The 27369-nt window shown below is 44.5% G+C and overlaps 1 pseudogene; it reads left to right on the top strand.

Annotated features, from left to right (window-relative positions):
• LOC106990158 (craniofacial development protein 2-like) overlaps window positions 1-26045 on the top strand; it is a 29321-nt pseudogene extending 3276 nt beyond the window's left edge.
• The last annotated feature ends 1324 nt before the right edge of the window (window positions 26046-27369 follow it).

Here is a 27369-nt window from a genome sequence, read left to right as displayed (position 1 = left end):
TTTTGCTGACTGTATAGAGCTTCTCCATCTTTGGCTGCAAAGAATATAATCAATCTGATTTCAGTGTTGACCATCTGGTGATGTCCATGTGTAGAGTCTTCTCTTGTGTTGTTGGAAGAGGGTGTTTGCTATGACCAGTGCATTTTCTTGGCAAAACTCTATTAGCCTTTGCCCTGCTTCATTCCATATTCCAAGCCAAATTTGCCTGTTACCCCAGGTGTTTCTTGACTTCCTACGTTTGCATTCCAGTCCCCTGTAATGAAAAGGACATCTTTTTGGGTGTTAGTTCTAGAAGGTCTTGTAGGTCTTCATAAAACCATTCAGCTTCAGCTTCTTCAGTGTTACTGGTTGGGGCATAGACTTGGATTACTGTGATGTTGAGTGGTTTGCCTTGGAAATGAACAGAGATCATTCTGTCGTTTTTGAGATTGCATCCAAGTACTGCATTTTGGACTCTTTTGTTGACCATGATGGCTACTCCATTTCTTCTAAGGGATTCCTGCCTGCAGTAGTAGATATAATGGTCATCTGAGTTAAATTCACCCATTCCAGTCCATTTTAGTTTGCTGATTCCTAGAATGCCAGCGTTCACTCTTGCCATCTCCTGTTTGACCACTTCCAATTTGCCTTGATTCATGGACCTAATATTCCAGGTTCCTATGCAATATTGCTCTTTACAGCATCTGACCTTGCTTCTATCACCAGTCACATCCGCAGCTGGGTATTGTTTTTGCTTTGGCTCCATCCCTTCATTCTTTCTAGAGTTATTTCTCCACTGACCTCCAGTAGCATATTGGGCACCTACTGACCTGGGGAGTTCCTCTTTCAGTATCCTATCAGTACGGTATAAAGTCCCTTTAAAGGAAAAATTTTTCTCAAGGAGCCCTGGGAGTATGTCCACACATCCTAGTTTTAGAAACATTGGCTTAAGTTTCTTTGAGTGGTGACCTTGTATCATGTTGATATTAAACATAAGACTGCAGGCCCTGATATTGAGTGACTTGTCTAGCATTTACCTTATATGTTTATTACCACCAAAATGGAAACAGCATTGAAACCAAAATGTATTGCACTTGCAGACCCCTGAAAATACCTAGGAATCTCTGGGACTAAGTTTAAGAAACTGCTCTTGGGGTTAGTTATGTGAACTATCATTCCTTGTAATTCAGTTGCTAAGTTGTGTCCGATTCTTTGCAACCCATGGACTGCAGCACATCAGGCTCCTCTGTTCTTCACTATCTCTTGGAGTTTGGTCAAATTCATGTCCTTTGAGTTGGTGATGCTATCTAACCATTTCATCTTCTGCCACCCCCTTGTCCTTTTGCCTTCGTTTTTCCCAGCATCATGGTCTTTCCCAGTGAGTTGGCTCTTCCCATCAGGTGGCCAAAGTATTGGAGCTTCAGCTTTAGCATCAGTTCTTCCAATGAATATTCAGGGTTGATTTCCTTTAGGATCGACTGGTCTGATCTCCTTGCTGTCTAAGGGACTCTCAAGAGTCTTCTCCAGCACCACAGTTTGAAAGAATTAATTCTTCATTGCTCAGCCTTCTTTATGGTCCAATTATCACTTCCATACGTGACTACTGGAGAAACTATAGCTTTGACTATACAGACCTTTGTTGACCAAGTGATGTCTCTGCTTTTGAATACACTGTCTAGGTTTGTCATGACTTTCCTTCCGAGGAGCAAGCATCTTTTAATTTCATAGTTGCAGTCACAGTCTGCAGTGATTTTGAAGCCCAAGAAAATAAAATCTGTCACTGCTTCCACTTTTTCCCCATCTATTTGCCATGAAGTGATGGGACCAGATACCATGATCTTCTGATTTTTTGAATGTTGAGTTTTCAGCCAGCTTTTTACTTTCCTCTTTCACCCTCCTCAAGAGGCTCTTTAGTTTGTTTTCACCTTCTGCCATTAGATTGGTATCATTTGCTTATCTGAGGTTGTTGATATTTTTCTCATCTGTCTTGATTCCAGCTTGTGATTCATCCAACCCAGCATTTCACATGATATACTCTGCCTATAAGTTAAATAAGCAGGGTGACAATATGCCACCTTGACAAACCGCTTTCCCAATTTGGAACCAGTCCATTGTTTATGTCCAGTTCTAATTGTTGCTTCTTGATCCACATACAGGTTTCTCAGGAGACAAATAAGGATGTTCTGGTACTCCATCACTTTAAGAATTTTCTACACTTCGTTGTGATCCACATAAAGGGAACTAACATATCTGTATTTTAAAACAGCACACGACAGCAGAAGGTAGCAAGAGCCAATTTCAGTGCCATACTCAAGGAGGCCCTTTTGAGCAGGACCTTTGTGACTATAGAGATAAGGGAGAAGGCAAACCTCAGTCTTTTAAGAGTTTTCAAGGGTTGTTAGTAGTCTTAAGTTCCGGTTGACCCGAGATGAATCTCCCGTAGAATTCTCTGATTGTGGTGGGGTGAGCACTCCCTGAACTGTAGTTATTCCATAGTCCCTGATTACTAAATTCTTTTTAAAAAGCAAAAAAACTACTTAACTGTCCTCAGGAAATAATTGTATACGTATGCAGAGAGATACCTGTCCTTACAGGTATGTTATTGTGATTGTCGCTTAGCAGAAATTTGAAAACTATTTGATGTTTGAAAATAAGGGATTAAACAAATGAAGTATGTACTAACTAATTAGACTTCCCTGGTCGCTCAGATGGTAAAAGCATGTGCTTACAATGCGGGAGACCTGGGTTCGATCCCTGGCTTGGGAAGATCCACTGGAGAAGGAAATGACAACCCACTCTGGTATTCTTGCCTGGAAAATCCCATGGACAGAGGAGCCTGGCAGGCTACACTCCACGGGGTCTTAAATGCATTATAATCACAGGATAAGCCTCAAAAAGTCATATTCTTTGCCATCCATGGAGATTCTTATTTAGTTGGTGGGTCCCAAAGAATTTTCCCAGGTGATTTTGTTGAATAAGTTTGGAAACTATAGTATGGTATGTTTATATAACTTATATCATGGAATACCATGCAGCTATTAATCAAATGATATTCTTTTTTTTAAAAAGTGTTCAAAATATTAATGTATATAACCAAATAGTACAAATAGTATATACACAAAAAGGATTGGAAAGAACTATAATGATATACTGAAAGTTTCTATACCTGTGTAACTGAACTTATGAGAGATTCTTTTTTTGTCCATTTTCTAAATTTTATTCAGTGAAAATGAGACTTCTTTAATTTTTTTTTTTATAGCTGTCAGTGGTAAGCTTTCAAACATGGATACGCGTTTTCCCACTAGCAACCTTGCGAGCAATCCATGGGAAGTCAAGTTTTGTTAGTATCATGCAGGTGACTTTCCCCTATCCCTGAACAACTTATTGTAAAGAACTTCAAATATGCAGAAAAATGGAAAGAAGTCTATAGCGACTATTGTTATGCTCTTAGATTATACAGTTAACATTCTGTTATATTTTTACAAGTTTCTTTTGATTGCTGCTTTAAGACACTCAGGCTATTAGATTGAGCACTCAAGGGAAATTTCATATGTAAAGTCAAAAAGAGTAAGCCTCAGCTATTAAATCAGTGCATATGCATGAAAATTAGGATGCTTCTTGTAAATAAACACAACTAAATCAATAGAAATAATTTATCTAACAGCCTCTGACAATAAAGTGGAAAAATATTTTTTTTCTGCATTCCTTTTCCTCCACTTTTGGATTAAAGAAAGACATCGTTACTAGTAGGTTTTCTGCCATTCCTTTAAATGTAAGAAAAGGTAATGATCCTGAAGAAATACCAGCACACCTGCAGTGAGAGCATGGAAAGCTTTAATTTCAAGGAAAGTTGTAATCCTCAAAGTTCAAAAAGGTCAGCATGTTATTTTATATATTGCTCATACTTATATGGTGTATATACGTAGGTACACATGTGTATGCACATTTATGCATATATTTGTAAAGTTTTCTTCTGTGTTTCCTTTAAATGATTAAAGAGGGATAAGGCCTGTCTGTGTTGCTTTTCTATAACAGGAAGGCCTTGCCTGCAGTGGGTTGGCAGCGGTACCTGCTTCCTAGGGTGTGTGTGAGCACCCAGTGACATGATGCCCATGTTCAATGGCGTGGCATAGATAGCACAGTTTGAGAAATGAGAGCTATCGTTATCTTCATCCCTACAAAGCTGAAAGTCCCTCAGGCTCAAGGTTATGAACATCCCTGGCCCTGCTTTGCCTCTGGTCTGTAAACTGGTCCAGATGTGGTATATGGGTGAGAGGAGCTGGGAATGGTGGTGGTGTCAGGGTGACCTGGACACAGTGGTGACCTGGACACAGCGACCATTCTTTAGGCTCAGTGGTGTCACTGCCCACTCTGGCAGAGTGAAGAGACTGGGCAGTAAGGTACTAGCGCTGACACTGGACGTTTCTTTCAGGCAAACCCTCTCCTGCTGGGTAACTGGGTGTTTTAGCTACAAGAAGCAAAGAACTGACATGTAAAGAAGGATGCCATGTCAGTCTCTCTGGTCAAGAGGCAGTACGGTGCTCTAAATCAATTTCAGATCAGCCATTTAGGTTTTTGAATAGCAAGGACTATGATACATGTCATGTGTGGTCAAATTGCAGTGTCTGAAAGCCAGGTCACTCAGGCAACATCCAGGTGTCACACTTCACGGCTACCTTGATCCCACAGGTCTAAAATGCAACGCTTATAGATCTGCCCAGTTCCCTGAAGGAATTTCACGCTGAGCTGGACCCCCTGGGAAATGCTTGGTTTTTGTTTTCATGATGCAGTGTCTATATGGGATTCCCTGGTGGCTCAGCGGTAAAGATTTCCACCTGCAATGCCGGAGACCCAGGTTTGGTCTCTGGGTCAGGAAGATCCCCTGGAGAAGGAAATGGCAACCTACTCCAGTATCCTTGCCTGGGAAACCCCATGGAGAGAGGAACCTGGTGGGCTACAGTCCATGGGATCGCAAAAGAGACACGATTGAGCAACTAAACAACAACAACCTCTGAATACATAGGAGGCTCTTCGGGGTCTTAAGAGGTCTCCTTCGGTGGACGTGTGGGTAACTCTTGAGGCACTTGAAGGATTTATAGGGAACCCGCTGTGGGCTTCCTGGGGCATGGTGCATGCAGCTCCTATTTCTCCTCACCTGTGCTTAGCTTTGGGGAAGTTGTCATTGGCTCCTGGCTGAAGAGCTGTGTGTTTACATATGTGTGTGTCCAGGCTAGTTCAAAATGTGGGGAACCGGGAGGGAGAAGGAGCTGATATAAAATCACCCCAAATGAATTGGGATGGACTGGAAAGTGAAGAGACCTGGTTTTGTATTGAGTCTCAAAGCCCTATGGGAAGTAGGGGTGGTCTTCTCTCTTCTGTTCTTTAATATACACCATACAGCTTAAGATGTAAAAAAAAAAGAAAGAAAGAAAGAAAAAAACACGGTATATAGGACACGCAGAAACTCTGACCGTAATCAAGAGAAAAGAATGGCCACTACCAGAACCGTAGATGACCCAGATGTTTGAACTGAAAGACGCAGCCTTTAAAATACTATTATAGGACTTGCCTGGTGGGACAGTGGATAAGAATCCACTTGCCAGAGCAAGGGACACACGTTCTATCCCTGATCTGGGGAAGTTTCCACATGCTGTAGAGCAACTAAGCTCGTGAGCTTCAACTACTGAAGCCTGTGCGCTCTAGGCCCACGAGCCACACCTGCCGAGCCCGCATGCGGCAACTATTGAAACCCAAGCACCTAGAGCTGAGCCTGTGCTCAGCAGGAAGAGAAGCCGCTGCAGTGAGAAGCCCCTGTCTCTGAAGCTAGGGAAAGCCCGTGCACAGCAACGACAACCCAGCACCACCAAAGAAAGAAGAATAAAAATATAAAATGGAATGCTATTACAAATACATCAAATAGCTTAGAGGAAAAGATGGGTGTAAAGATGAGGAATTTCAGCAGAGGTGTGGGAATTCGGAGTTGAAAAACACTTCCCGTGTTCCCTGTGATGCAACAATATTGCAGTTACAAGCGTGTTCCAACTTAACATTTTCATAACTACTGAGAACGTGTTCCACGTTCACCCTTTTTAAATCACCTGATCAACATTTGTCTCGCGTAAGCCCCGAGGTCTCTCTAGACCCTTGTATTTTGCTTGAAGGAGCCCTGGGGACTCTTCAGCTCTTGTGTAACCTGGCGCTGGAGGACTCGGGTCCTGGAAAGGTCCTCTGTGTGCTCTCGGTCCCGAGGGTTGCTCTACCTGGGCAGGGGCCCCCTGAGCAGTCTCGGGCATCTGAAGCACTGGGACGTGGAGCTTGCCAGCAGGAGAGTGATTCAGGCTGGACTCTGAATTGTTTTCCATCTTCTGCGTATTACCCACATTCACGAAGCTGTCAATGAAGTATTGGTGACCAGGCCCCCTTCATTCGTGGCGCTGGTCTTTAGTTAGGGCTTGGGGGTTGGGTGCTGCAGCCCTCTTTGTGAGCTTGGAGTAGCTTCTGTCTCAGGCCTTTGGATTCGGTGGGGACCCCCAGCAGCTAGATGTATTGATGGAGGATACATCTTTAACACACACCTGGACGCCTGTTGATCTTTGCTTTTGGAGCATCAGTGACTGTGAAGGAGGCCTCCACACTTTGCCCATAGGAGCCAAGAGGAGGGCTTCAGTCAGCCTGACACTGGGTTGGGCAGTATGAGAACCTGAGGTGGGGGGAGGCTCCAGGTGCCAAAAACAGGACATATAAATATATAATATTTGTACATTGAATTTTTAATCTGTTCTATATTTCTTCTGCCCTGTGCTCACTGACTTAGGTATCAAAGAAACCTATGAAGTCCTCCTCAAGGAAAAAAATTCTCCCCCAGTGGGAAAAATGCCTTTTCGAAAAAGTTCACAATAAGTTCTACCAAGAAATGAGAGTCAGTGGTCTCAGCATACTTAATGCTGTGTATAATCCTAGTAACGATACTGAAAGGACCGGAATGTGTTCCTGGTGGGAGAGAAGGCTGCCAGCAAAATGATGATTGTAAAGTAATGCTGTTACAGTGGACACACGGGGACTTCTGGGAAGGCGTCCTCTTATACATACTTCATCTCCCTTCTCACAACATAGATCTGATGGCTGCATGCGGCTTGGTTGAGCTGATTGCCGAGGACTGACCCAGTGGCCAGGCTCCCGTTGGATTCTGATCTTTGCTTTTTTGCTTTCCCATTCTGTCCGATCCCAGGAAGCTCCTCTTCATCCTCAAGGACGTGGACAACGTGGAGACTGATCTGACCGTCGACCGTGAATCCGTCTTGTGCGGTGGCAGCAGAAAGCAGGTGCCGCTGCCGCTGCTCCTGTCCTATTTGTTGAAAAGAAAGATGGTGCCGGGCTCCTCATCCCTTGTCCCCTCCCGGCCCGAACATGAGGCTGTCAGGAGAGCGTTCACAAAGGAGAACAACGACTCCGTGACCCTGAAGTTCCCCAACGAAAAGAGGAGGAAGTACTTCACCTTATTCTTCAAGGACAGAAGGAAGGCCCTGACCGCCCTCAGGCTGGTGCAAGAGAAGGACACGTTTGTGGACCTGTGCCACGTGTCCAGCTTATGCTGGGTCACTTGCATGGCCCTAAGTTGGCAGATGGAGACGGGATGATGGGAAACTCTCATGCCAAATGCTCACTGACGTATATGCCCGCTTTCTTGCCAACACACTGGCGTGGAAGGCTGCAGTTAGCACCTGTCGGTGCCGCTGTGTCCTCCTGTGTTGGCTGGCCTTGGAAGAGTTGTTGCTGTAGTGATGGGGACCTCAGGAATGTTAGGTTTACTCTTGCTGATGTCCCTGAGTTGAAGGCGCTGAAGATTCTTTTGCCCAGCAGCAACCATAAAGACCATCACATGTTCGTACACTTGAAAATCCAGGAGTTGTGCAGCCATAGCGAATATGATGATATTAACTGAGTGTCTGATTCCTTCCATCTGTAAGTTGTATAAAGAGAGAAGAGAAAGACACAATGACTTTAGCCCAGTAATTACTTCTGTTTTCGGTCTTCTTAATGAGAAAAACTTTTGAGACAGCCTTTGACTATCCCCTCTTGACAGGAGAATTTAATTAGTACTTCCTGGAGAAAACAAAATAATTTGAGCGATAATCCAAAAGCAGTGGAGCGCCACATGCCTTTGTTCCATTGTCTCGTTGAGAATCAGGATGAATTTGTGGAACAGATAACGGGCTCTTTTTTAGAAGTTACCATTTATATTCAAAAACGCAAAGATCTCTTGGTTTCATTATATCGTCTGGAGCATTGCCATCTTCTACAGAAAACTGAGTTGAGTATTCAGTACATCTTTAAAGACAAACAGCCAAAAAGGCTAACTTCCAGGTGAGTTTTCTTTTCTTTCTTTCTTTAAAAAAATTTTTTTTAAGGATTTTAATTATTTCTTTGGCCACCTGATGCCAAGAACAGACTCATTGGAAAAGACTCTGATGCTGGGAAAGATTGGGCAGGAGGAGAAGGAGGTGACAGAGGATGAGATGGTTGGATGGCATCACCGACTCAACGGACATGGGTTTGGGTGGACTCCGGGAGTTGGTGATGGACGGGGGCCCTGGCGTGCTACAGTTCATGGGGTCACAAAGATTCGGACACGACTGAGCGGCTGAACTGAACTGAATTATTACTTAAATATTTAAAATTTATTTTTAATTGGAGGATAATTGCTTTACAATGTTCTGTTGGTTTCTGCCATACAGCAACATGCATCAGCCATAGATACGTATATGTCCCCTCTCTCTTGAACCTCCCCGCCGCCTCCTACCCCACCCTGCCTCTCTTGGTCATCACAGAGCATCGGATTTGAGCTCCCTGTGTCGCACAGCAAACTCCCCCTGGCTATCTAATTCTCCACATGGTAACGTATGTCTCCATGCTATTCTCTCAGTCCGTCCCACCCTCTTCTCCCCCTGCTGTGCGCACAGTCTGTTCTCTGTGTCTGCATCTTTCTTCCTGCTCTGCAAATAGGCTCATCAGTACCAACTTTCTAGATCCATATATATGTGTTCATATATGATATTTGTTTGTTTTCTTTCTGACTTACTTCACTGTATAATAGCTCTAGGTTCATCCACCTCATTAGAACTGACTCAAACACATTCCTTTCTATGGCTGAGTAATATTCCGCAGCTTCTTTATCCATTCACCTGTCAACGGACATCTAGGTCGCTTCCATGTCCTAGGATAATGCTGCGATGACCACTGGGGTACATGTGTCTGTGTGTCTGGGCACAGGTGGAGTCCTCTAAAAAAAGTTGCTCATTCCTGTATTCCTAAGGCCTGCCCATAATTCTACTGCTTGTTGACTATAACAAGAGACTGAAGGCCGTGAAGAAATTTATCTAGTCTCTTATTGAACCAGTGATTTTTAAATCTCTCTACTTCTGTTTAACTCAGGGCTTCTGGATTAAACATCAATATTAATGACATTTTGAGCCAGATAATTCTTTGTGGTCAGGGACTGTCCTGTTCAGTAGTAACACTGACCTCTACCCACAAGAAAACACTAGAACTTATTCCCTCTCTTTGGAGGTGGTGATAAAACATATCTTCAGACATCGCCAAGTGTCCAAAAGGTCCCTTCTTTAAGAATCACTGGTTTGACCTCTGCTTTTCAGTTGTGCAGATGAACTGAAGTCATGCTGATGAATTTCTTAGAGATGTTCACAGCTGTACGTAACATGCAACATTTGTCATCCATATCGATATTTCCTAATAGTGAGCATGCTCACACTCAGAGACGCTGCCCTCTGTAAGTTGTATCTTGCCTGCCTACAGACTCAGTGACTATTGATGCTTCTGTGGGTCTATCATCTTTCACACTTCACCATACTTTATTTCTTCCAAGTATTAAGTCTGGTTCAAGTAACAGCGCTCTCAAAAGATATTTTATTTGCTTTCTTATGTACTTACTTACTTATCTTTTAAGATTTACGTTATTTATTTTATTCTTGGCTGTGCGGGGTCTTCGCTGCTGTGCGGGCTTTCCTCCTCGTGGAGAGTGGGAGCCCCCTCTGGGTGCAGGGGGCGGCTTCTCTGGTTTTGGAGCGCAGGCTCTTGGGTGCTCAGGCTTCAGGGGTCGCAGCACTTGGGCTCAGTAGCTGTGGCTCCCAGGCTCTAGAGCGCAGGCTCAATAGTTGTCGTGCACGGGCTTAGTTGCTCTGCAGCATGTGGGATCTTCCCAGACCAGAGATTGAACTGATGTCACTTGCATTGCAAGGAGGATTATTAACCACTGGACCACCAGGGAAGGCCCCTTATTTATTTACTTACTTATCTGGCTGTCTGCAAGCCACACAACTTGTGGGATCTTAGTTCCCCAAGAAAGACTCTAACTCACACCCTCGGCAGTGAAAGTGCAGAGTCCTGACCACTGGCCCTCCAGAGAATTCCCTCAAGAGACATTTTAGAGTATGTGTTATCTTTGAAATGGCTGGAGTTGAATTTGTTCCTCTAGAGAATGATGTTTTTCCTCCAAGTAGTAAAGTGAGGACCCTTGCCTGTTGGAGAGACCTCTGCAACCTACCGCACACTAAGGGAAGCCTCTGGGAGCTGGAAATCCATCACAGTGACCTTGATGACGTGTCAGAACGGATCCTGTGAAAGCTCTGAAACATCCCTGCTGTCCCCTTCAGATACTCTGGCAGCTGCTGGTTTACCCCACGTCAGATGTTCCCCCAGGAATAATAGTTACCCCCTTCCATCTCTGGGTTTCGCAGGTGGCTCAGTGGTAAAGAAGCCACCTGCCAATGCAGGAAGATGTGGGTTCCATCCCTGGGTTGGGAAGATCGCCTGGAGAACGAAATGGCAATCCACTCCAGAATTCTTGCCTGGGAAACCCCATGGACAGAGGAGCCTTGTGGGCTGTAGTCCATGGGGTCACAAAGAGTCGGACATGACTGAGTGTCTGAGCATGCACGCATCTGTCCATCTGCACCAAGCCTTAGCTGCGGCATGCGAGCTCTTACTGATGGCACGTGCTTCCTAGTTCCCTGACTGGGGACTGAACTTGGGCCCCCTGCATTGAGAGTGCAGTCTTAGCCACTGGACCACCAGGGAAGTCCCCATCTCCCCATATTTGAAAGGCTTCCTGTCAGAGCCTGGTATAGATTGAATAGAATAGTCTTCATACATAGCTTATGTTACAAATGGTTATCTGAAGTTGAGATGATCAGCAGAGAAGTTCTTTTCCCCGTTGGCATCGTTCAGTCACTCAGTCATGTCCGGCTCTTTGCAACCCCATGGACTATAGCACACCAGGCTTCCCTGTCCCTCACCATCTCCTGGAGTTTGCCCAAGTTCATGTCCATTGAATCAGCAATGGTATCTGACCATCTTGTCCTCTGTCATCCCTTTCTCCTCCTGCCTTTAATCTTTCCCAGCGTCCGGGTCTTTTCCAATGAGTCAACTCTTTGCATCAGGTAACCAAAGTATTGGAGCTTCAGGCTGCAGCATCAGTCCTTCCAATGAATATTCATGATTGATTTCCTTTCGGGTTAACTGATTTGATCTCCTTGCAGTCCAAGAGATACATATCTATTCCTTTTCAAATTCTTTTTCCCATTTAAGGTGATGCATAGTATTGAACAGAGTTCCGTGTGCTCTACAGTAGGTCCTTGGACAACCTGACTTTGGAATTAACAGACATCCCCTGACCTGGCAGGGAGTCTGAGATGGAGAGCAGCATGTGATAAACACTGAGACTCTGTTTTGGCCTGAAGAGGGAAGGCAGGAAGAACGGCACAGAGAAGAGGCGCATACTCTGTGTGGGACCGAGGCTGCAGCTCTCCTGCCGTTTCGTCTTTCTGCAGGTTGACCTATGTCTCAGGGGGTACCCGGTTTGAAGACGTGTTCAAGTCTATTGTTCACAAGCAGAATCTGATGTCCCTGAGCCTGGACTGTGTGCCCCATTCCCTAGAGATGGCCTCACCTTTGGGAGAAGCCTCGGAGAATCCGATTCACAGCATACACAGCATCCGAGGTGAGTTATTCCCTGTTGGATGCTCACTGTGTGCACGAGGGGGATGGCTGGATGTTGGCGGGCGCAGGTACCCTTTCAATCATCCTTGTTTGTTGTTGAGTCGCTCAGTTGCATCCAGCTCTTTGCGACCTCGTGGACTGTACCCGCCAGGCTCCTCTGTCCATGGGGTTCTCCAGGCAAGAATACTGGAGTGGGTTGCCATTCCCTTCTCCAGGGGATCTTCCCAACCCAGGGATCAAACCCATGCCTCCTGCATTGGCAGGCGGATTCTTTACCATCTGAGCCGCCAGGGAAGTCCCCCCTTTAGATAATACCACCTGATACTTCTCCTGGATGCCTCTCATTCCTTAAATATTTTAAGCACATGGCTTGTTTCTCTCCCGCCAACACTTATTCCTGTCATTTTGGATGGTTTTGATTTCTACATGGATGATTTTTCCTTTCTCTTTTTAATTGGAGGATAACTGCTTTACAATGTTGTGTTGGTTTCTACTGTACATCATCGTGAATTAGCTGTAAGTACGCATTTGTCCCCTCTCTCCTGAGCCTCCCTCGCACGCATCCCTTCTAGGTCATCACAGAGCACCAGGCTGGGCTTCTTGTATTGTACAGCAGCTTCCCACCAGTTGTGCATGGATGATCTTTTCTATAACTTGCTTCTCATTTCTTTGACCTCTATGTCTCTAATCATTCTTGTCCCTCTGCCCATTCTCAGGCATAGAACACCCTGGTCAAACCTTAGAGCCTGGGGCTTCCCTGGAGGTTCAGTGGCTGGGACTCCATGCTTCCACTGTAGCAGGCACGAGTTTGATCCCTGGTTGGGGAACTGAGGTCCTGCTTTTCTATTTTGTGGCCAAACACAAAAAAATAAGTAAATAAATAATAAAGAAAAAAAAACCTACCTTAGAGCCTGCCTATATATAAAGTAGCTAATCAAAAAGAACCTACTGTATAGCACAGAGAACTCTACTCAATATTCTGTAATGACCTATATGGGAAAAGAACAGTTATATTTATATGTATAACTAAATCATTTTGCTATATACCTGAAACAGAGCATTATAAATCAACTATACTCCATGCAGAAAGTGAAGAGGAACTAAAGAGCCTCTTGATGAAAGTGAAAGAGGAGAGTGAAAAAGTTGGCTTAAAGCTCAACATTCAGAAAACTAAGATCATGGCGTCTGGTCCCATTACTTCATGGGAAATAGATGGGGAAACAGTGGAAACAGTGTCAGACTTTATTTTTCTGGGCTCCAAAATCACTGCAGATGGTGATTGCAGCCATGAAATTAAAAGATGCTTACTCCTTGGAAGGAAAGTTATGACCAACCTAGATAGCATATTCAAAAGCAAAGACATTACTTTGTCAACAAAGGTCCGTCTAGTCAAGGCTATGGTTTTTCCAGTGGTCATGTGTGGATGTGAGAGTTGGACTGTGAAGAAGGGTGAGCACTGAAGAATTGATGCTTTCGAACTGTGGTGTTGGAGAAGACTCTTGAGAGTCCCTTGGACTGCAAGGAGATCCAACCAGTCCATCCTAAAGAAGATCAGTCCTGGGTGTTCATTGGAAGGACTGATGTTGAAGCTGAAACTCCAGTACTTTGGCCACCTCATGCAAAGAGTTGACTCATTGGAAAAGATTTTGATGCTGGGAGGGATTGGGGGCAGGGGGAGAAGGGGACGACTGAGGATGAGATGGCTGGATGGCATCACCAACTCCATGGACATGAGTTTGGGTAAACTCCGGGAGTTGGTGATGGACAGGGTGGCCTGGCGTGCTGCAATTCATGGGGTTGCAAAGAGTTGGATACGACTGAGCGACTGAACTGACTGACTGATGGGTATTTAATACTTCCCAGGCCCGAGGGGATGGATGTAAGGAAAAAACACGTGTCCTCAACAAAAGTCCTTGGGTAGGTCTGGGGAAAAAAAAATTCAAAAGAGGGCAGACAGTCAAGAGGCCAATCTCCAGAGGTCAGTTCTTCTTACTGTCTCCTGTACAATGTCATGAACTTCCGTCCATAGTTCATCAGGCACTCTGTCTATCAGATCTAGTCCCTTAAATCTATTTCTCACTTCCACTGTATAATCATAAGGGATTTGATTTAGGTCATACATGAATGGTCTAGCGGTTTTCCCCACTTTCTTCAATTTGAGTCTGAATTTGGTAATAAGGAGTTCATGATCTGAGCCACAGTCAGCTCCGTCTTTTTTTTTGCTGTCTGTATAGAGCTTCTCCATCTTTGGCTGCAAAGAATATAATCAATCTGATTTTGGTGTTGACCATCTGGTGATGTCCATGTGTAGAGTCTTCTCTTGTGTTATTGGCAGAGGGTGTTTGCTATAACCAGTGCATTTTCTTGGCAAAACTCTATTAGCCTTTGCCCTGCTTCATTCCACATTCCAAGGCCAAATTTGCCCATAACTCCTGGTGTTTCTTGACTTCCTACTTTTGCATTCCAGTCCCCTATAATGAAAAGGACATCTTTTGGGAGTGTTAGTTCTAAAAGGTCTTGTAGGTCTTCATAGAACCATTCAGCTTCAGCTTCTTCAGTGTTACTGGTTGGGGCATAGGCTTGGATTACCATGATACTGAATGGTTTGCCTTGGGAGACGAACAGAGATCATTCTGTCGATTTGAGATTGCATCCAAGTACTGCATTTTGGACTCTTTTGTTGACCATGATGGCTACTCCATTTCTTCTGAGGGATTCCTGCCCGCAGTAGTAGATATAATGGTCATCTGAGTTAAATTCAACCATTCCAGTCCATTTTAGTTCGCTGATTCCTAGACTGTTGAGTTCACTCTTGCCTTCTCCAGGTTTTTCAGTTGTTGTTATGAAACGTGGCCACAAGGCGGCAGCATTTTCCCGCAGTCCCCCTTTTTTTTTTTTTTCTGTTGAAGTAGATTTGATTTCTGTTGTGTTTGTTTCACAAGACAGGAACTTGATTCAGTTATACACAGATTATCTGTTCTTCTTCAGGGTCTTTCCCCACATAGGTTATTTATTTATTTTTTTTAAGGCACATATCTTTAAATTTTATTTATTTTTAAAAAATTTTTTATTTTATTACAGTGGGTCCAGTAGACTTCCCAGTGCTAACAGTAGGTCCTTTGGGATATTCTGTCTGTTAATAAGTAGTGTGTATATGTTAATCCCAACCTTTTAATGTCTTCCTTCTCCTGCCTTTTGATTTTAATAATCCTAAATTCATTTTCTAAGTCTATGAGTCTGTTTCTGTTTACAAATCAGTTTATTTGAATGAATTTATAGATTCCACTCGTAAGTGATGTGATATTTCTCTTTCCCTCTCACCGACTTGACTCTTAAATCTCTCAGTCCGTGCATGCTGCTGCACTCTTCCCTGCTTGTTGGTGGCTGAATGTATTCCAGTGTCTAGATGGACCAGTTTCGCTTCGCTTCTCTCTGGAGGGGCGTTTTGGTCTGTGTTCTGTCTTGGATATTGTGGCTAGTGCCGCCCTGAAGATAAGGGTGCATGTTGCAGCCTGGCGGAGCAGAGACCAGAACCTGCCCGTGGCTCGAGGTTGCGACAGACTGCGCCCTCGTGATTGCCCTGGTAAACACGCCAAACGGACATTCTTGGGGCAGAACGTCCTCTGCTCCGCTTCACTGCCTACCCCTGCTTCCGTCCCCATGGAAACAAAACAAGATGATGCTGGTCAACAGCAGAGCCTTAACTTTATGGGGCGCTGATCAAACTCCCCAGCATAGCTATTCCCTGATGATCTCGTGTCACTTCTGCCAATAAACGTGCGGGCTGAAAGGGGCCGCTTTGTCTTCCTGCCACGCAGAGCAGGAGGGCCTCCTGACTCTCCGCTTGCCACATTACACGTGTCTGTCTTTTCATTACGCGCTCGCCCCATTTCAGGTCTTTCTCACCCGCTGTGCTGGAAACGGCAGGTGCACACCGTATCATTTAAGATTTTTACTTTCTCTGGATCTCAGTGGGCTTGCGAGAGGGGGCGGGAAGTCTGTGTTTACTCTTTTAAGGAATCTCCTTAGTGTTTTCTTTCTGCACCTACCCATTTACATCCCTGCCCGAAGTGTAGCAGGATTCCCTGGCCCCAGCGCCCACGGGCGGAGTGTAATCTTTGTAGATCTTTTGGAAGATGGTCGTTTTCAATGATGTGAGCAAATACCTGGTTGTTTTGATTTGCATTTCTCCAATCATTAGTGATTTCATGTGCTTTAAGGTATCTGAATGCATTCTTTTAAAAAAATGTCCATTTAGGTCTTTGGCCCATTTTTCTGTTGTATTTTATTTTTTATTGAGCCGCATGTGCTGTTTGCTCATTTTGCAGATGAATTACTTGCTGATATATTTGCCTGCAAACTTATTTTCTCCATTCTGAGGCTCTGAGGGTTGTCCTTTTGTTTATGTTTTCCCTTGCTGTGCAAGTGCTTTTAAGGTTAATGAGGTCCTTTTATTGAGGTTTTGTTTTGTTTTTCTATTTTTCATTATTCTAAGAGGTGGATCAAAAAAGAGTTTGTTGCGATTTATGTCAAGGCTTGTTCTTCCTATGTTTTCCTCTAGAGGTGGGGCATAACCCTTCCTCCTTTCAGTTCTTTAACCAATTTGGAATTATTTTTCTTTAAACAGTTATGGAGTGACGTAATTTCATTCTCTTTTAGTTTGTTTAAGGAACCTCCACCCCATCCTCCATCCTGGCGGTTAAGTTTACCTTGCCAGCATCAGTGCAGGAGGATTCCCTATTCTCCAGAATAGGCCCTTCTGACCGGTGTGGGTGGTACCTCGCTGTGTTTTAATTTGCATTTTTCTAAGATTTCACGATGTTGAAATCTTTTCATGTGATTGTTTCTTAAAACAGTGAGAGTAAAACTGACCTCTTGATATTGGCCTCCTGACCGTCTGCCCAGTTTTGAATCTTCTCCCAGGACCTACCCCAGGACATTTGTTGAGAACAGGTGTTTCTTCCTTACTTTCCACAGGCCTCGGAAGTAAGTGCCCATCAGCGCAGTTTTTAAGTTGTTACCAAAAGAGGCCACAAGGCAGCAGCATTTCTTCTCCCTCTTTTTTTTTTTTGTATTTTAATTTTTATTTTCTAATAGAGTTGATTTCCAAGGTTGTATTTGTTTAGGTTGTATTTGCATTAATTTATGCAAGGGAAAGCATAATCAAAAGGCCAGCCCTCAGAGCCTCAGAATGGAAAAAATAAGTTTGCAAGCAAATATATCAAGTAATTCATCTGCAAAACAAACGGCACACGCAGCTCAATAAAAGATAAAACACAACAAAAATGGCCCAAAGGTCTAAGTGGACATTTTTTTCAAATAGATATAGACGTATAATGACATTTTTTTCAAGCAGATATAGACATTTGTCTGTTCTTTTCCAGGGTCTTTTCTCATGAAGGTTATCCCTGTTTGTTCCATTGACTTCCTGTGCTATTCAGTTGGTCCTTTTAGATTACCTGTTTGATACGTAGCAATGTGCGGCAGCCGGGAGGAGCAACCCCACGTCCAAGGAGCGGTGGCTGAGCAGGCGCAGGAGGGCCTAGAGGAGCCATCCCATGCTGAAGGTCAGGAAGGGCAGCTGTGAGGAGATACCCCTCATCCAAGGTAAGGAGCAGTGGCTACGCTTTGCTGGAGCAGTCGTGAAGAGATACCCCACGCCCAAGGTAAGAGAAACCCAAGTAAAAGATGGTAGGTATTGCAAGAGGGCATCAGAGGGCAGACACACTGAAACCATACTCACAGAAAACTAGTCAATCTAATCACACTAGGACCACAGCCTTGTCTAACTCAATGAAACCAAGCCATGCCTGCGGGGCAACCCAAGACGGGCGGGTCATGGTGGAGAGGTCTGACAGAGCGTGGTCCACTGGAGAAGGGAATGGCAAACCACTTCAGTATTCTTGCCTTGAGGACCCAATGAACAGTATGAAAAGTCAAAATGATAGGATACTGAAAGAGGAACTCCCCAGGTCAGTAGGTGCCCAATATGCTACTGGAGATCAGTGGAGAAATAACCCTAGAAAGAATGAAGGGATGGAGCCAAAGCAAAAACAATACTCAGCTGTGGATGTGACTGGTGATAGAAGCAAGGTTCGATGCTGTAAAGAGCAATATTGTATAGGAACCTGGAATGTCAGGTCCATGAATCAAGGCAAATTGGAAGTGGTCAAACAAGAGATGGCAAGAGTAAACGTCAACATTCTAGGAATCAGCGAACTAAAATGGACTGGAATGGGTGAATTTAACTCAGATGACCATTATATCTACTACTGCGGGCAGGAATCCCTCAGAAGAAATGGAGTAGCCATCATGGTCAACAAAAGAGTCTGAAATGCAGTACTTGGATGCAATCTCAAAACGACAGAATGATCTCTGTTTGTCTCCAAGGCAAACCATTCAATATCACGGTAATCCAAGTCTATGCCCCAACCAGTAACACTGAAGAAGCTGAAGTTGAATGGTTCTATGAAGACCTACAAGACCTTTTAGAACTAACACCCAAAAAAGATGTCCTTTTCATTATAGGGGACTGGAATGCAAAAGTAGGAAGTCAAGAAACACCTGGCGTAACAGGCAAATTTGGCCTTGGAATGTGGAATGAAGCAGGGCAAAGGCTAATAGAGTTTTGCCAAGAGAATGCACTGGTCATAGCAAACACCCTCTTCCAACAACACAAGAGAAGACTCTACACATGGACATCACCAGATGGTCAACACCAAAATCAGATTGATTATATTCTTTGCAGCCAAAGATGGAGAAGCTCTATACAGTCAACAAAAACAAGACCAGGAGCTGACTGTGGCTCAGATCATGAACTCCTTATTAACAAATTCAGACTCAAATTGAAGAAAGTAAGGAAAACCACTAGACCATTCAGGTATGACCTAAATCAAATATTTTATGATTATACAGTGGAAGTGAGAAGTAGATTTAAGGGACTAGATCTGATAGACAGAGTGCCTGATGAACTATGGACGGAGGTTCGTGACATTGTATAGGAGACAGGGATCAAGACTATCCCCATGGAAAAGAAATGCAAAAAAGCAAAATTGCTGTCTGGGGAGGCCTTACAAATAGCTGTGAAAAGAAGAGAAGCGAAAAGCAAAGGAGAAAAGGAAAGATATAAGCATCTGAATGCAGAATTCCAAAGAATAGCAGGAAGAGATAAGAAAGCCTTCTTCAGCGATCAATGCAAAGAACTAGAGGAAAACAACAGGATGGGAAAGACTAGAGATCTCTTCAAGAAAATTAGAGATCCCAAGGGAACACTTCATGCAAAGATGGGCTCAATAAAGGACAGAAATGGTATGGACCTAACAGAAGCAGAAGATATTAAGAAGAATTGGCAAGAATACACAGAAGAACTGTACAAAAAGATCTTCATGACCCAGATAATCACGATGGTGTGATCACTCATCTAGAGCCAGACATCCTGGAATGTGAAGTCAAGAGGGCCTTAGAAAGCATCACTATGAACAAAGCTAGTGGAGGTGATGGAATTCCAGTGGAGGTATTTCAAATTCTAAAAGATGATGCTGTGAAAGTGCTGTACTCAATATGCCAACAAATTTGGAAAACTTAGCAGTGGCCACAGGACTAGAAAAAGTCAGTTTTCATTCCAATCCCAAAGAAAGGCAATGCCAAAGAATGCTCAAACTACCGCACAATTGCACTCATCTCACATACTAGTAAAGTAATGCTCAAAATTCTCCAAGCCAGACTTCAGCAATACGTGAACGTGAACTTCCTGATGTTCAAGCTGGTTTTAGAAAAGGCAGAGGAACCAGAGATCAAATTGCCAACATCCGCTGGATCATGGAAAAGCAAGAGAGTTCCAGAAAAACATCTATTTCTGCTTTATTGACTATGCCAAAGCCTTTGACTGTGTGGATCACAATAAACTGTGGAAAATTCTGAAAGAGATGGGAGTACCAGACCACCTGACCTGCCTCTTGAGAAATCTGTATGCAGGGCAGGAAGCAACAGTTAGAACTGGACATGGAACAACAGACTGGTTCCAAATAGGAAAAGGAGTCCATCAAGGCTGTATATTGTCACCCTGCTTATTTAACTTCTATGCAGAGTACATCATGAGAAATGCTGGACTGGAAGAAACACAAGTTGGAATCAAGATTGCCAGGAGAAATATCAATAACCTCAGATATGCAGATGACACCACCCTTATGGCAGAAAGTGAAGAGGAACTAAAAGCCTCTTAATGAAGGTGAAAGAGGAGAGTGAAAAAGTTGGCCTAAAGCTCAACATTCAGAAAACGAAGATCATGGCATCCAGTCCCATCACTTCAAGGGAAACAGGTAGGGACACAGTAGAAACAGTGTCAGACTTTATTTTGGGGGGCTCCAAAATCACTGCAGATGGTGACTGCAGCCATGAAATTAAAAGACACTTACTCCTTGGAAGAAAAGTTATGAGCAACCTAGATAGCATATTCAAAAGCAGAGACATTACTTTGCCGACTAAGGTCCGTCTAGTCAAGGCTATGGTTTTTCCAGTAGTCATGTATGGATGTGAGAGTTGGACTGTGAAGAAGGCTGAGTGCCGAAGAATTGATGCTTTGAACATGGTGTTGGAGAAGACTCTTGAGAGCCCCTTGGCCTGCAAGGAGATCCAACCAGTCCATTCTGAAGGAGATCAGCCCTGGGATTTCTTTGGAAGGAATGATCCTAAAGCTGAAGCTCTAGTACTTTGGCCCCCTCATGTGAAGAGTTGACTCATTGGAAAAGACTCTGATGCTGGGAGAGATTGGGGGCAGGAGGAGAGGGGCACGACCGAGGATGAGATGGCTGGATGGCATCACGGACTCGATGGGCATGAGTCTGAGTGAATTCTGGGAGATGGTGATGGACAGGGAGGCCTGGCGTGCTGCAATTCATGGGGTCGCAAAGAGTTGGACACGACTGAGCAACTGAGCTGAACTGAATGTGTACCTTTTAATCCCTGTTAGTGTATCCCTCCCCACAATTAAAAAGAAAATCATGAGTTGGTTTTTTACCTTTCTGAGTCTGTTTCTATTTGCAAGTTACTTCATCTGCATGAACTTCTGGCTTCCACCTGTGAGTAATATTTAGGATATTTGTCTTGCTGTCTCTAACCTCACTTAGTCAGATACTTTCTTGGCCCATCCATGCTGCTGCCCATGGCGTTTTTCCTTCTTCTCGCTCTCTCTTTTTTTTTTTTTTTGATTCATGAGTGTATTCCAGTGTACGGATGGCCCAGTTAGTCTTCATTTATCTATCGATGGATATTTTGGTTAGTGTCATGTCTTGGCTCCTGTGAATAGTGCTGCCCTGAAAATAGCGGTACACGTGTTCTCTTCGAGTTAGGATTTTTTCCAGGCCAAAGCAGGGAGTGGGGTTGCCCAAAAATGTGGTAGCTCTCTCCTTCGTGTTTTAAGGAGACTCCGAATATTCTCTTCGTGGCTGCACCTGCCCACTTGCAGCCCTGCCCACAGTGTAAGACGGTTCCGCTCCCCTCGCCCTCAGCAGCATTTCACCTTTGACGATCTCTTGAGGATGGCCATTCTGAGCCGTGTGAGGTGATACCGCATCCTGGTTTTAATTTGCATTTCTTTAATAATTACTGATGTTGAGTATCTTTCCGTGGGCTTTTTACCTTCTACCCTGTGAGTACAATTAACCTCACTGACTTCAAGCTAGCCTTGTTTTGAATTCTTTTCTGGTGATTTGTCCCAGGGCATTTCTTGAGGGCAGGTGTCATTTCCAGCCCTGCAGGCTTTGTGAGTATTAAGAGCCCATCAGCCCAGGTTTTCTTCGGAGAAGGCGATGGCGCCCCACTCCAGTACTCTTGCCTGGAAAATCCCATGGACGGAGGAGCCTGGTGGGCTGCAGTCCATGGGGTCGCGAAGAGTCGGACACGACTTTCACTTTTCACTTTCACACATTGGAGAAGGAAATAGCAACCCACTCTAGTATTCTTCCCTGGAGAATCCCAGGGACAGGGAAGCCTGTTGGGCTGCCGTCTCTGGAGTCGCACAGAGTCGGACACAGCTGAAGCGACTTAGCAGCAGCCCAGGTTTTCAGGTGGTTGTTACAAGAAGAGGCCACAAGGTGGCAGCATTTCCTCATGCCCAACTCTAGTTACCTGGGCAACCAGAGACTTAGGGCAAGTCCAGTTCCTTGGTTGTCAACTAGAATGGAAACACTCAAGGCTTGTTACCTTACTTCTTCCCCCATAGTCTTCATCCCCTGGACACATCCCAGTGATTGCCGCACCACTCTGCTGAGGGTGGTGTCCTCCTCAAGTGGGCGACCCTGAGGAAGGAGGCTGGAGGTGGGGACCCCGCCAGCAGGAGACGGGGAGCCCAGGGGACTTTGCAAAGCTCTTCCAGGCCAGAGACTCCGCCATCCTTTGGGGCACTAGGCCTGGTTTTGCTGCAGGAGGGCCCCCTGGGTCTGGAGATTGTGGGCTCGTGCAGAGGGGAACAGGAAGTCCAGGTCCATGGAGGGTGGCAGGGGGCACATTGCCTGGACACCCTCCCCAGCTCCCGCAGCCCCACCACAGTCCAGCGTGGGGACCCAAGCCTGCTCAGGCTCCAGGGACGTGACTCCAGCCCAGGTACCCAAGGCCTGAGGGGAATGGAGTCAGCAGTGTCTTTTTCTGTTTGTTTATTTTGAATTCCAGTGTATGGGTGATTTTGCATTGTTATGGGTTTTTTTTATTTGTGTGCTAATTAGGTTCAGTGTCTGTGTCCGACTTTGGGACCTGATGGACTGTAACTGACCAGGCTCCTCTGTCCATGGGCTTCTCCAGGCAAGAATACCGGAGTGGGTTGCCAGGCCCTCCTCCAGGGGAATCTTCTGACCACAGAGATGGAACCCACAACCTTATGTCTGCCTGCTTTCACTGGTGGGTTCTTAACCACTAGCACCATCTGGGAAGCCCCCTTTTCTCTTATGTGTAACAACTTAGTTAATTTCTATGTGGATGTGTATACGTTCTTTTTGGGTGCATTTCTCAGTGGCTCAGTTGTGTCCGACTCTTTGTGACCCCTTGGACTGCAGCGCTCCAGGCCTCCCTGTCCATCACCAACTCCTAGAGTTTGCTCAGACTCATGTCCGTCGAGTCAGAGATGCCATCCAGCCATCTCACCCTCTGTCATCCCCTTCTCCTCCCGCCCCCAATAGGTTATTAAAGATTGCTGAGTAGGGTTCCTCGTGCTCTCCAGTGGGTCCTCGCGGATTATTTTGCAAATAGTAGTGTGTGTATGTTATTCTCAAGCTGCTAATTTCTCCCTGCCCCCACACCTTTCATTTTTGGCAACCATGAGTTTCTTTACTAAGTCTGTAAAGCTGTGTAATCTGTTTTGTAAAGAAGTTCATTTCACCCATGTTTGGATTCCACCTGGAGGGATAACATGTGATGCTTGTCTTGTCTCAGTGAGCGATCATCTCTAGTTCTTCCCGTGGCTGGAAGCGGCCTTTCATCCTTTCTGTGGCTGGGCAGCACCGCCTCGTGTATGTGCGCCCCATCTTCTTTACCCATGCACTTCTACACTTAGGTTTCTTTCGTATCTTGGATGTTGTACCTGGTGTTGCCATGATTGTTGGCATGCAGTATCTTTTGAACACTTGGTTTTCTGAGGATCCACACCCAGGTGTGAGATGGCTGGGTCACTTGGTACTTTTTGGTTGAGTGTTTCACAGACCCTCCATACTGTCCTCCAGAGTGGATGCACTGATTCACTTTCCCACTCAGTGGAGGAGGGTTCCCTTCTCTCCACACCCCCTCCAGCATTTATTGTTGTCGAATTTTTGAAATGGCCATGCTGACTGGCGTGAAGTGATACGTCCTTGAACTTTTGATTTGCATTTCTCTAAAGATTAGGGATGCTGAGCATCTTTTCAGGTGCCTTATGGCCACCTGGATGCCTTCTCTGGAGAAATGTCCATTAGATCTTTGGCCCATTTTTCTGTTGGGTTGTTTGTTTTTTGATATTGAGCTGCATGAGGTGTTTGCCTGTTGTGGCTATCTCCATTTGCAAATACTTTTTTCCCCCATTCTGAGGGTTGTCTTTTTCTTTTATTTATGGTTTACCCTGCTGCTCTGGAGAAGGCAATGGCAATCCACTCCAGTACTATTGCCTGGAAAATCCCATGGACAGAGGAGCCTGGTAGGCTACAGTTCATGGGGTCGCAAAGAGTCGGACACGACTAAGCAACTTCACTGCTGCTCAAATACTTTTAAGGTTAATGAGGTCCCATTTGTTTGGTTCAGGTTTTCATTATTCTAAGAATGAATCCAAAACAAACTGGCTGTGATTTATAGCAAAGCATGTTCTGCCTGTATTTTTCTCAAGAGGTTTATAGTATCCGTCCTTCATTTAACTGATTTGGAGTATGTTTTTCTGTGTGGGTTTAGGGAGTGTCCTAATGTCATTCTCTTTCCACTTGTTTAAGGAACCTCCACCCCGTCCTCCATCCTGGCTATTAACGATTTATCATGCCAGCATCGGTGTCGGAGGGCTCCCTTTTCTTCACGCTCTCTCCATCATTTATTGTTTGTAGACTTTTTGCCAAAAGCCAGTCTGAGGTAGTTTGCAGTTTTGATTTGCATTTCTATAAGATTTAGAGATATAAAATATTTTCATGTGATTATTTTTAAAGAGTGTGAGTAACACTTACCTCTGAAGTCACCGTCGGCTTCTTGACCTTCTGCTCCATTTTGAATACTTTTTCCAGGACCTGCCTGAGATTTATTGAATGAAAGTGAAAAGTGAAAGTCACTCAGTCGTGTCCGACTCTTTGCCACCCTACGGACTATACAGTCCACGGAATTCTCCAGGCGAGAATACTGGAGTGGGCAGCCGTTCCCTTCTTCAGGGGATCTTCCCAACCCAGGGATCCAACCCAGGTCTCCCGCATTGCAGGCGGATTCTTTATGAGCTGAGCCGTCATTGAAGCTGAGGAGAGCTGTTGAGGACAGGTGTTTTTTCCTTATATCCTCACAGTGAAGAGAAAGTTGCTCAGTTGTGTCCAACTCTGTGACCCCATGGACTATACAGTCCATGGAATTCTCCAGGCCAGAATACTGGAGTGGGTAGCCTTTCCCTTCTCCAGGGGATCTTCCCAACCCAGGGACCAAACCCAGGTGTCCCACATCGCAGGCAGATTCTTTACCAGCTGAGCCACAGGGGAAGCCCTCGCAGACCTGGTGAAGAGTAAGTGCCCATCAGCAGCAGCCGCAGCACAGGCTTTTCAGGTGTTGTTACCAAAAGTGCCCACAAGGCGGCAGCATTTCTTCAGCAACCCCCCCCCCTTTTTTTTTTGGCAATTTTTTATTTTCTGTTGGCATAGACCTGATTTCTAATGTCATGTTTCTTTTTGGTGTACAGGAACTTGATTCAGTTATATACAGACATACGTCTATTCTTTTTTTCCGTATAGATTATCACAGTGTGTTCAGTTGACGTCCTGTGCTATTCAGTAGGTCCTTTTTGTTTATCTGTTTGATGTATAGCAGTGAGAGAAGAAAGTGGGAAAAGAACCAAGCTTCCCCTCTTCCTGCATGTCCCCTATTCCTTCAGACCCTTCTGATCAACCTAAGACCCCAGCTGCCAGAGGGACAGTCCCTGCTGGGACAGCACTTTATCAGCCGGCCTGCTCCCGCTATTAGGGCCGAGCTGAGCATGTTCGGTCTGTATGTTAGCTATGCGACTAGGCCTACAGAAAGGAGAGATGACAGCTTCTGACCCTAGATGGCTGTGATATTCTTTAGCTTCTAGAGAAAATGGGTTAAAATGAAACTTCTTTTAAATTGCAAAACTGGTTCCTTCTGCATGTGCAGTTAGGAAAAGCTGGCTTGTTGAAATACTTTTTTTTTCCCCCCCTAGAACTCTGACCCTGAGAAAATAAAAATATACCAAGAAAAAAGCCTGAAGCTTTTATCCTGACCGGGAGATACACAGCCCACTTTACTTGAGATTTCAGCCTTGGGTAAATTAGAAAATCAAGCCAAGAAAAAGAAAAGGGGCAAAAGACATTTTATAATAAATCTTAAGCGGAAAACTAGGAGATCGCTGTCTGTCTCGCTTTATGTATGCCTCGGTGTGTCTCTGTCTTTGGATAATATTGCTGAGGTTAATTTGTAAGTGAGCTATACTAACTGACTTAAAGAAAAGTAAGTACTTACAAATCACATAATTCTAATTACAAGAAAAAAAAACTAAGGATATTTGGTCTTATCAGACACATCCCTTGTATTACATTGAGAAAAGAAATTGAACTTTGGAAAAATACATGTTTTTAGAGGTTCTAAAATATGTCCCTGAGTTTGCTAATTGGAGAATACCAATACGATAAAAAGTTCAGAATTGCTTTCTTCTTGGTTTTCACTCGGAGTTATGGTTTTTTAAAGGTTAAAAATTATAATATGGAATCGGAGCTACTAAAGTGACAAGGAAAAGATTTTGGTGCATAAAGTAAGATATGTGTTGTCAATGAGAGAAGATATAAAGACTGGAGCTGTTTTTGTTGTAAAAAAGTAATGATAATAATTCTGCTCTACAGTTGGTTGTTTATAAATGGGGGAAAAATAGAAGAAATATAGATCTAGAAGGTGACAAAAAATTTGCATTTAAGGACCAAGGGGAAGATGCTTTGGTTTAAGTGTTAATAATACATCAAAACCAACTTAGATCAAACTAGACAACCGGCTACAAGCCTGCAAGTGTCCTTGAATGGGCATTCAAGCTTATTCTCCTGGAAATAAATGAGATCAATTTTGAATATTAATATTCAGGTTGTCACTTCTCCAACTACTTCTGAAGTTGAGTGGCCTGTCACACCTACATCAGTCACTCTGGGCTAATAAAAATGATGCCCAAAATATGTGAGACCACAACAGAAGGTCCCATTCCCGTGGACAGGCACTGACTCTATATCTGGACCAGGACTGAAATTTGTAAAAAACATAACTTGGTTCTTACTCCTGCTTGGGCCTCTGGTCAAAATAATTCTTTTACTGATCTTTGGCTCCCGCCTTTTTAAATCTACTTGTTAAATTTGTCTCAGATTCCTACAGTTTCACATCAAGATGATGGTGATGCAGAGATTCCAGCGAATCCCCAGAACAGATCCTTCAGGAGTAGCCACAGAAGTCCCTCCGAGGCCCCTAAATGAGACAGGGCAAGAGCTCCATGGCCCAGCTAGGTAGGGCCTACGAGCCCCACGCCAGCTTGAAGAAACTACAGACGACAGACCTGCACCCTTCCAATAAAGATTTCTGGGCTTCATGTCTCTCAGAGGGATTTGAGGTGGGAGATAGAGGGGCCTCTGGGCTGGACCGCTGGTGTTTGTCAAGTGGAGTGAAACTGAAGCTTTGTTTTCACCCAGA

The sequence above is a fragment of the Ovis aries genome, chromosome 14 (assembly GCF_016772045.2).
Source record: "Ovis aries strain OAR_USU_Benz2616 breed Rambouillet chromosome 14, ARS-UI_Ramb_v3.0, whole genome shotgun sequence".
In the NCBI taxonomy this organism is placed as follows: domain Eukaryota; kingdom Metazoa; phylum Chordata; class Mammalia; order Artiodactyla; family Bovidae; genus Ovis; species Ovis aries.
Note: the sequence above shows the minus strand (reverse complement) of the source record. Positions and strands in the feature narration are given on the sequence as shown.